This window comes from Thermobia domestica, chromosome 16 (genome assembly GCF_964235325.1).
Source record: "Thermobia domestica chromosome 16, izTheDome1.hap1.1, whole genome shotgun sequence".
Classification (NCBI taxonomy): domain Eukaryota; kingdom Metazoa; phylum Arthropoda; class Insecta; order Zygentoma; family Lepismatidae; genus Thermobia; species Thermobia domestica.
Window position 1 is genome coordinate 92,031,299 of NC_137469.1, and position 12,225 is coordinate 92,043,523.

Here is a 12,225-nt window from a genome sequence, read left to right on the forward strand (position 1 = left end):
CTCACTTCAAGAACACAGATTACGGATTTTTTAAAGTATCATGTTCATTCTCATTTCAATGTTCTTTATACGCAAAACTCACCAGGGAATCTTAGTACCTATTCCATAGATAATCTTCTCCCAACAAGTGTTTGCAAGACCTCGCCTAGGATATGATTTCTGCATAATGATGTGGCGCACCATCTTAAATAAATATTTTAAAATATCTGTCCATCACATCAACTTCACAATCCAACATACAAGGTTTCTCCCCAAAAATAAATAGAATAATGTGTTCCTGCCAACGCGGATGACTGGAGTGAAGCAATTTGTGGCGGGAAAGATGGTGAAGGTCTTAGAAAAGCAGCGCGAGCCATGTCGTTGCCTGCGTGCTGTTACAGTGTGCGGATCACTCCTCGACTTTACGTCACAGCTTCATGATATCACGTTCAACGAAGCAATGATATGATATCAAATTTTGTTAGGCTCGGAAAATCTAGTTCGGTGACCATAATTAAGAATGCTTATGGGGATAAACCAATGTCCCAAGTAATGATTTTGTGCTGGCACAAGATATTCCTGGAGGGCAGTGAAGAATGCCCTGGACATCCATCAACGACATATTGCTATGAAAATATGCAGAAAGTGAGACACATGATCAATTCTGTCTGACGTTTGAGTGTGATACTGTTAGCAGAAGAGTGTAGTATTCCAAAAATTACTGTGTATCACATTCTTACAGCAGACTTAGCTGTGAGAAAGATGTGTTACGCGAGCAGGCCTGCTGACCTTCCGAAAGCCAAGATCCTGTAGGAACATGAGTAGGCTAGGGCGTGTGACAGTTTCGCGTGAACTCTTGGACTGTTGTTAAAGAGACCCACATTTTTTCAGATAACGTGGTTGACGAGACTTGGGTCCTTGAGTACGGCCTCAAATCAAAGAGACAAATAGAGTGGCACCCGTAAGATTTTCCGCTCCCTAAAAACTCAAAGATGAGCAAGTCCGGGATGAAGGCGATCCTCATCGTCTTTTTCAACTCAAAAGGAGTTATTTACGTCATTTACATAGAGTTTGTGCCGCATGGACAGACAGTGAACAATAAGTTTTACGTGGAATTTCTCGAAAAGTAGCGGAAAAGAGCACAACGCGTTAGAAAGTAGATCTGTGTCAACTGGAAAATGCACCACGACAACGCTCCGTTGCACACCGCCTTCTTCGTGATCAAGTACTTAGCCAAGTACAAGATGGTAACGCTCCCCCAGCCGCCCTAGCCCAGATTTGGCCGTCGTCGGACCTTCTGTTCCCAATAATTAGAAAGAGCTTGAAAGGCAACCTTTTTAGAACGCCGGGTAACGTCAAAAAGGCCGTACGAGACGCCTGAACGAAATTTCTGTCGACCCTCTCCAGAAAGAGTACGGAGACCGGTAGAGGAGCTGGCAACGGTCGATGCACAAGGGAGCTGTTTTGAAGAATATTAGTAATTTGTACTTTGAACTGCAATAAATTTCTTTTCCCAGATTTATTCTACTTACTTTTGGGCCAGAATCTCTATTTTGGTTATTTTCCACGTAAACTGTTCATTCAAAGCATTTTCGAATGTCTCCTATTAAACTCGGCTGCCATAACTCTTTTCCCTTCGGCTAAAAGAATAGTTATTTTTATTTGGTAATCTTGCAATAGCGTTATAGCTCCCCAATTGCGCAGCTCACCTTAAATCACAAAACAAATTCGTATTAGTTACCTGTATGGCTGTTTTCGTCGTGCGAGACACATGTTATAACTTAAATTCGGCGTTTCATCTACGATTCCTGGTAATTATATGGTGCAAACAATTTGTAATTACTATTTTATATTGTAATATCCTATGTGGTGTTGTAAACAAACAATTCCACGCATCAGTGTTTACAAACACCACCACGTGGTTTGGCAAGAGGATCTCCCACCAGATGGATCTACAGTCACATGCAGACGACGGCTTCTGGCCTCTCCAACGGAGCAGAAGACGACATCGGAGCAGTAGCGCCACCGCCATCCAAAGGACCCTATAAATTGGATGGACAAAGGCAATTCAATACCAGTTTTCTGGTGACCCTCCTCTAGTCTGCTACGGGACTTTTGGAGTAACCTAACCCCAGGCCTCTAGTCTGCTACGGGACTACGCCTATCCTCTGCCGTGTCGTGACAAAACGCTGTAACTTTGACGGAGCAGTTTTGCGAAAAAGAGCCGTAAAGTTTTCATCCGAAAATGTGATCTGTATCGTGTAGAACCAGTGAATCTTGACTTTGGAAACACGTGATTACATGTAATGTTACGTAAATGCATGTTGTGTGATTAAATTTGGTGAAAATTGATTGGTTGACCATTATTGCCTAGTTACACTGGTTCTACACGATACAGATCACATTTTCGGATGAAGACTTTAAGGCTCATTTTCGCAAAACTTCTTCGCCAAAGTTACAGCGTTTTGTCACGACACGGCAGTTCTATCTCCTGGCTTAGCCTGCTACGGGGCTCTGTCTGGGAATCCTAACCTCAGCTGCTTGGCCACTTAACCCGACTCTGCTTGGTACGGAGCATTGGTTCCTTAATTCCACTCCTCTTAGCCTGCTACGGGGCTCTGTTGGAGATCCTGTCTGTGACCTTACGGTCAAAGAACACCTATAACTAACCTTTGATTCTAAAGAGATTAATTTGTATAGTATTTTGTGAAAATACTTTTATAGTGGAAGCTTTTATAATAAAACTGGTAGTGGGAGTCGATTCCGGACGCTCTTTTTATCAAATGCTCTACCCACAAAACCTATATGAGACAAAGTTTTACAATATATTTTGTAAAGTGTTTTGCGTCTTGTACATGTGTGCAGAAATAATGACAGAAAAGAATGATGACCTCCAGATAGAGAAATAAAAGTTTGTTTGTTATTCATTTGACACCGGTTGTCAAAACACATTCCTGCCTGGTAGTTCTTCTTTCAATGCTGATTCCTTTCAGCAAGCGTTAATATTTCTTTTTGTTTTTTGTGCATGCTGGTCTCTCAGGTCAACTGGAATTTAAATTCTCCTTCAAGGCATAACATAACTCAAATAACAATAACACACTCTATGTAAATACTTTTGAAATTATGTTTGAAAAAGCTTAGCACGTGTCAAACACAAAAGTTGCCTTTGTACCCGCTCTACTTATTCTAGAAAAACTTTTTTAATAAAAAAGTACTAACCGACAACAAAAGCGTGTTAAAAAGCTGACAATAATTTTAAAAGCGCTAAAAGGGATAAAGTAATTTTAAAAAACGCTGAAACGTTACTATTAACAATAAAAATTTTGGAAGTTTGTACAAACTAAGATCAAAATACAAAATTATACTAGTATCAATGTTAACAATACATACTACAAAGTTATAGTATCAGAAGTTCGTTAACACTTTTTTAAAAGTTGCTTTATTTTTGCACTTTTTCGCTACCTAATAGCTAAAGTACGTACCTAAAGGTAGAATACGATAAAAATTGGTCGGATCATGTGTGAACAAATTCGCCAACGCAAATTACATCTATCCGTTACGGAATTATAAGTGAATATAGCTACACTCAATTACAGTATTAACACTGTCCGTATTGAGGAGTTTCATTGTGTAGCTCGGAAGACTATCAGATTGTAATTAAATTTACACCGAGACCACCGCGGAAAGATCTCTTTCATACAAAAGGAATCATCAAAGTCGTTGCGCCTATTCGAATTTCTGCGTAAACATACACATAATGAAGTCCGATAATTATGGTATTAATATTGTATCCGTTGAGGTGTTTCGTAGTCTAGATCCAAAGATTATCATTATATTCTAATGAAATGTACATCGGACCACTGATAAATTATATTCTTTCAAACAAAAAGTGAATCCTCAAAAATCAGTGCGCCTATGTTAAGTTATGCTTGAACATACACACAACATACAGTATATACGTATATAAAGATCGAATTGAGAGCTCCTCCTTTTTTAAAAACTCGGTTAAAAATAAATATTTTAATCTAAATTCCTCAACGAAACAGAATCAGTATTTCAAACCATTGACCTGGAAATATTTTTGCTCTTGCTAACAGAACAAGAAGGGTTTTGCGGTTGACGCAAATGACAAAACAAATCTTCTGTGTAATATCCTATGGATATGCTCCGTCGCTCTGCAAGAAAGTTGATAAATGCAAGTGAATTAGTGAAAAGAAAAAGATCAAATAGAATTTCAATGGTGGCGGGGCCTCGGTGGCTCAGGGTAGAGTGTTCATTTCTGATGCATGGTTTCCTGGGTTCGATCCCAGCTCGCGTCAAGTGAATTTGGTGGTGGACAAACACCGTGTGCGTGGGTTTTCTCGGAGTCCTCCCGTTTCCTCTCACTTTCTTCATTACACTATTTCATTCATTTCTCATCATCACCGTCTCCTTTAGCCTAGCCGGCATAATCGTGGGACGTAAAACTAAATGATTTCATTTCATTTACTTTACTTTCATTGGTAAGATGCTGCTCAGTTTCCAGTTTATGCAGTATTTTCTAGAATATACCTAGATATTGTTCATATGGTATAAGTTTTAGTGAATCACCATGCATCTTGTCTATATTTGGAATATTATATCAAGTTACATTAGATAAAACCTTTAGTAGTTATTTTCGGAATACCTGGCTTAATATCCTTATTATCTGCAGGTAGAATTTAAGTTCCTACTTTGTTTTAGCAAAACACGCAAACGTTTCAAAATCTGCTAGATCATGGATACCGTATATTTCTGAATTTAAGACGACTTTGAATCCAAAAGAATCCCCTTCGTTTACACACACACACATGTATATATATACACAGAGCGTTCGAAAAGTCTCTATACACCTGAATTGTGGCAAGTCAAAGTCGCATTCAAAGTCACATGAAATAAAATTTTATGCGAAGGTTTGCAACACTGCTATATTATCGCCTTGCGTGAAGTTTGACGTTGAAGTGATTGTTGCATCTAGTTAGCGGTCTCTGAAACAATGGTGTTAACTTTGGAAGAACGAATATTCCTGGTTGAACATGTGTTCCGTGAACAAAGTGAGTACAAACAGACAGTCAAAGATAAGTTTGCAGCTAGGTTTCCGGATACACCTGTTCCGAATCGTCACACTGTAAGGGCACTGATCGATAAATTTAGAGACATTTGAACGGTAATGGACTATGATCGAAGTGGTAGACCGTCAGTGCTCGATGAAGAAAAAATGCTATACATATCGGATGCAATGCAACGTAGCCCCCATAAACCACTTCGAAAACTTGCCCAGGAAGAAGCAATAAGTGTTGGTACAGCACAAAAGGTGGTTCGTAAAAAACTGCATTTTATCCCGTATAAGGTGAGAGCGGTGTAACAGTTACTTCCTCCCGACAGTGTAAAACGAGGCAGTATTGTGAATGGTTTACACGGTTTGTTATGAACAAGTCTGACGATGTTTTGGATAATGTTTTTTTTATTTATGAGGCCTGGTTCCATTTATCAGGTTACGTCAATACCCAGAACTCACGTTTGTGGTGTGCAGAAAACTTACATGTCATACATGAAGTTCCTCTGCATGGCCAGAAGGTAGGGGTGTGGATTGCAATATCCAGAAGAAGAATAGTCGGCTTCATATTTTTCAGACAAACAATAGATTCAACTCGTTATTGTGAAATTATTCACCAGTTCATGGGAGAACTAACGGAAGACGAAATTCGTAATACTTGGATACAACAAGATGGCGCTACAGTTCATACAGCTCGCCAATCCATGAGATTACTGCAAGAGGTTTTTGGAGATCGAATAATTTCAAAGGGATTGTGGCCACCCCGGTCTCCTGATTTGTCTCCTCCGGATTTTACTTCTGGGGTTATGCAAAGAATTCTGTTTATAAAGGGAACCCCCACACGCTAGAAGAACTCGAAACAGCTATTCGAGATTTTGCTCATAGCATTCCACATGAACAACTTGTGAGAGTATTTGAGAACAAGAAGAAACGTGTGCAAGCATGTTTGGAGGCTCATGGGGGACATTTCCAACATTTGCTGTGAAAATGTGTTGTGTGTATGCTACGCCCTGTACATAGTGCTTTTATGCCATAAAATATAATAAATTTTGAGTAAAATATTTTTCTCGTTGCTTTGCATATGAAACAATTTAGGTGTATAGAGACTTTTTAAACGCTCTGTATATATATTTTGTCTGTTCCATAATTCCTGCAATTTTCTACAGCGCTGGAAGAAGATGAAGTTTTCACAATATTAAATGAAATTTTGCATTCTTATTGACAAATATCTGAATTTTTCAAATTTCAAAAGTAAATGGGAGGAAATCACTGTTTAGCCCGTCTTTTGGGGGCGTAAACACAAAAGTTCATTTTACTTATGGGATAATTAATGTTAAATTTTGGAAGTATTTTCTCCAATAATTATTGCTAAAGATTTTGGAGCAAATCAGTATTATTTCTTACCAAATGCAATAACATTCATCCACAATGCTAATGCAGTCGTCTCAAACATTATTTTGGGTAAGGCTCTTCCTTTGGGCGTCAAGGGGATGGAGTGTTACCAAAATGCAAAATTTTATTCTTGAAATGGCAGTGATCGTCAGATTAATGACAAATGTCACATAAGTAATATTGCGATCCTCCTTTCATGCGCCAGTGACTGATATGGGCTACAGCCCCTGCTAAAATCACATCAAAAATTCACCATAAATATTCTTAGGAAGCACATACCGGAATAAGCTACTTTTTGGATTTATTATTGTGCAATTTGGTGTCATTGTAGTAAAAGTGTATGGGTTTTGAAATCTGGAATGTTAGTTTCTTAACGCAGCGTCTTAGAGGCACAGGGGGCGTAGCATAAGGATTTGGGTCTTGATAAAAATTCCAAATTTTATTCTGGAAATGCCATTGAGCATCAGAATAATCATAAATGTCTCAGAGTTAATATTTCAATGCTCCTTATGTGCCAATGATCGATGTGGGGCTACAGCCCCTTTCTAAAAATCACAAAAAAATCACCATGTATACCTTTAGCAGGGAAATAGCAGAAGAAGCTTTTTTTATTTGTCAATTAGTGTAAAATGTGGCGTTGTTGCAGTAAAAAAGAATGAGTTTTTCAAATCTCTAATGCTATTTTCATAACAGGGTGGGGCGGAGGGTAATTTGATGATTTTGAAGGGCACAAGTGGCTGAGCGAAAAAATTCTAAATTTTATTTTGGGAGTGCAAATGAGCAAAAAAATAAGCACAAGACGTACATAATTAATACTACCATGCTCTTTCCCTGTACTAATAACTGGTATGGGGCTACAGCCCCCTTTGAAAAAAATCAAAAGAAGTTCATGATGAATGTCCTTACGCAAGGATCTATTGGCAGAAGCTAAATATTTTTTCATAATTAATGTGAAATTAGGCATTATTGTCGAAAAATGTTTGTTTAGAAAAAAGGTAAAGCGACAATAGGATAATACTCATGTGTGGTCCCCTTTTAGGGGCGTGAACTCAAAACTTCATTGGTCTAATTGGATTTTCAATGTACAATGTGGGAAGCAATTTTCATTAATTATTTATAAGAATTTCGCTGTAAATCAACAGTTTTAGTTAGCAAATACAATAACATTCCTCTTCTTGTTGCTCGTAGTGCACATATGATGGTACATGTGTCTCTAATTTTATTATGGCCACTCCTCTTTATTGGGAAATAAAGGTGGCAAGAAAAATTCAAACTGTTCTTTATTGGTCGTGAGTGTCAATAATCAGAAATATCACGAAAGTAATGTTCAGAAGCTACTTCTATGTGCAGTAGCCATTTTCGGGCTTCAGTTCCCAGTCACTTAAAAACTACACCACCTTCTCTTATATTCTTCCGTTCTTCTTTAGGCCCATTCAGAATAAAGGCTAAGAGACATGTGGTTAAGAAGCATTGGAACACTCAACTTCCATGTCCGAATCATACGTTGGCGTCCCGCTGTAAATTGATTACAAGCAATGCCAACCATCCATTGTTTCGTAAAACACTTTCTAATTCCTGAGTTAACTTCTTGTTCATCACACTGACAAATGTCAGACCTTTACTTATCGAGCGGTTAGCGTACGCGCCTTTGGCGTGGGAGGCCCGGGTTCGATTCTCGGCGGGAGCTCATGTGGTTCGGATTCCACGTTAATCAGTAGGTCCATGTCTCATATAGCCTCGCTGCTGAACGGGACGTTAAACTCACCTCAACCTTTTCTTATCGCAACACACCAACAATTTACGACTTACTGTTCATAGTTCAATAGGAGTTCGTATCTGTAATCAACACTTGGGCTAGATCGACTTCGTAAATGCACATTACATACCACGTAAATCTAGGGGATAGACTGGCTTAATCGTTTGTGAATTGCTTGTCAATTCCACTACATTTTAATCAAATTTAGATCACTTAAATTTAGATCAAATGATGAATTATGGTTCACACAAGATTGAACACCTGGGATGTTTTTTATCATTTCACTTTGATTCTGCGACTTAGGGGAGTCCGATATATATATATATATATATATATATATATATATATATATATATATATATATATATATATATATATATATATATAAATGATCGAAAATGACCAATATTGGTTCGGAATCCATAGTTTTCGGTCGCTGAGATGAGTAGTATCACTTCCGATGCTATTTACATCCAAATTCAGCCCCACAACTTGGCGAAGGGGAAGTTGTATAAAAATGATCGAAAATAACCTTTATTAGTGCCGAATCCATAAGTTTTGGGGTCGCTGAGACAAATACTGACTCTTCCGATGCCGTTTAAATCCAAACTCAGCCCCGCAACTTGAAGGAAAGGGAGATGCATAAAAATTATCTAAAATGACCAATTTAGTGTCGAATCCATAGTTTTCGGGTTCACTGAGACGAATGGTGTCACTTCCGATGCTACTTAAATCCAAATACAGCCCGCAACTTGGGAAAGATAGAGCTGTATAAAAATAATTGAAAATGACTGATATTAGTTCGGAATCCGTAGTTTTCGGTCGCTGAGACGAGTTGTGTCACTCCCAATGCCATTTAAATCCAAATTCACCCCGCAACTTGGGGAAGGGGAGGTGTATAAAAATGATCGAAAATGACCGATATTAGTGTCAAATATATATTTTTTGTTTTCGTTGAGACGAACTGTGACACTTCCGATGCCGTTTAAATCCAAATTCACCCCTTATGTTCAAAATGAAACGTATTCTCCCGCACACAACACAGAATATTGCAAGACTTATAACTCAACCACGTAATAATAATAAATATAATTTTAATCCTCTTAGGGATAGATATCAAAAATACATTCTTATCTTTTGCATTCGTGACAAAAGGAATTTTCTATCCAAATTGCATGTAGGCCTATCTAGCTGTAGTAATATATCTTGAGGTGTTTGTTTCTAGAATGTATCGTCCCTTTTTATCATCGAGGTTATGTGAGATGTGGACCTCTGAATCGGCAAAATGCGTACACTGTAAAAAATGAGATGTTGAAACAACACAAAATGACTACCATTTTAGCGTGTTACTTGTGTGTTAATTCAGCACAAGCACATCGCCTTCCGAGTATATCAGGAATAACTCGTGACTACCTGAGAGAATTTGCATTGGCGTTTAATACGAGTCAAGCTTTGCGAATTATATTTGGCACTTATCCCAAGTAACGAATAATTGTCTATATTTTCTGTAATAGGACACAATGACATTGTTGTAAACCTGTATATCGTCTGACAGCAGTTATGTAGGCCACAGTTCTGCCATATTCTGTTCATACATGCTAAGACACAAGAATAACAGGTAAAGAAAATAGATGGAAGCATTGCAATCTGTGTAATGATTGTCAGATGATTCACAGGTTAACAGCAATATTACTGTTACCGATTATAGAAAGCATAGAATGTTATTAGTTACTTGCCGCAAATGCGGAATATATTTCGCAAAGCTTTGTTCATACCAAACAATAAAAAACAATGCAAATACTCACAGCTAGTAACGAGGTATTCCTGATATGCTCTGAAGGTGATGTGCTTGGTGTTGAATTGACACACAAGTAACACGCTAAAGTGGTAGTCATTTTGTGTTGTTTCAACACCTCATTTTTTGGTATGTACAAAAGTTCTTCTACCAGGAATCGGGATCCGGAACCCCTTGTACCAAAGGGACGTGCTAGCTCTTTTCTTTAATAAATAAATAAATAAAAAAAAAAAAACGGGACATTTGCCTCTAAGTCTTTTACTTATTCTTAAACACTGTTCTACTTAATCCAATACAACAGGACATAAACACAGAAACTTTAAGAATAGTAAGAAAATGCTCATGATCTTCAGAGGGACTCGAACCTTAAATTGGTTTCGCTTAACGCCTCAAATTGTTCCATTACATCAACGTGGTGCTACTAGAGCATGAGAACGCCCTTCTTTCATATAATAGTATAAATATAGACATTTCCTAACATTTCATTGTTGGTTCACGTCAGTTATTTCATTTTTCTTTTTTTTTTTACTCCATATCTCAAAGGCCTTCAGGCGGTCATTTAATTTTCCACAATTTCATAATATTGTATATGCAGTTTATTTTCCCAACGGCCAAAACATAAATAGAATGATGAAAGAATATAAAAGGAATATTTTTAGCACATGATTAGTGGAAGTTATCAAATGCTGAGAAACAACAAGTCAAGACGCTACTATTCAAAGTCAACATTTGCTTTCAAAAGAAATGAATTCCTGCACAGAATCTTCCGGAGATAAATAACAAAGAATTAAAGAAATATTAATTACAGTAAAAGCACAGAAGTAATTATCACTAAAAGAACCTGACGTGTTATGTACTTAGGAAATGTGGATTTTACAGCATTGTTAATGTCATGTCTACTTGATATAACCGTAACTTCCTGCACAACGTTTAGGGGTCAATGCGCAATCTGTTAGATGTCGTAAAAGAAGTGTAAGGATGAAAAAATATGGCTTAATTTCCTCTTCGCCAGTATTAGCATCTCTATTACATTTACGAGCTCAACCGAGTTCATTATATATTTACATCTTTTAGCTTTCAAAACCTTCTTGGAAATATACACTTCCTAAAAAAGCATTGCTTCGATTTTATCCCTTTTAACTTAATGTTCGGTAATCTTCAGTAATTGCGAGCTGAGTTCTTGGTATTTACTTTTTTTTTTTTTTTTTTTGTTCTTCTTTCCAGGATGCACTAACTGCTTGATGACTAATCATCAATCTTTCCGCCTAGATTCCACCATTTTATTCCCTTTTTTGAAAAGCCTTCTTTCCATTTAAATCAATACTTAAAATTTCGCCAACAATATAACGTTTCTTTCTTCGTAGTTTAGGGCTGTTTATTCTTGGACACTCACTTACATATCAAAATAAATACAGGTTAAATAAATAGACTAGAGAGGGTGAACAACTAAACTATGGTTTATTCCAAATAAGCTGATAGCAGATTAAAATATGTTTGATTGTGATTGTGAAAAATGTTGATGTACTTCTAAAGGTCGATAACGAGAGCAGATTTTCTGGTTCACACTCTTTTCATCAAGAATACCTTATTGATACAATAGACACTTGGGGCCACAGAGGCTGCTAGTGTGGGACACGAAGGCGAGCGCTCCTCCCTGGTGGCATTGTCTTTCCCCACAATTCAAGTGATATAACACTATTACTTTCTCTATAGAAAAAGTAACTGTCGCCAAGAAAAATTGTCTCTGCAATTTCGCTTGACCCCAAGAAATTAAAGCCAGTGTCTTCACTACTGGCGAAACATAACTGAAACCAAAATACTATGAATCAATTTACACATAATTTGCAATAGGTAGTACCAATAAATTCTTACCGCATCATCAATACCTATCTCTTCAAGAAATTTTTAACGCATTAGGAACAGTATCTGTGGGCAGTGATTCTAAAGCAACTTTCTCCCAACTTCTATGAGGATGCACTTGCAAACGAAGAATACCTTTGTGATGTTGATCTTGATTCAATTTTGTCCGGAGTTTTCTCCGGGGTTGCTGATGTAGAGAAGGAAGCATCATGTTCTGATATAAAGGGTTGAAAAAGAGCTACAAAAATCGCTCCACACACCGGAAACAAGTAAGTGGTAGTAGTTATCCTAGTGATTTGGAGACGAATACACAAAGAAAGCTGAAGGGAGGTTTGAAAAGATGAATGAAAACATGTTCTTTCACTGTAT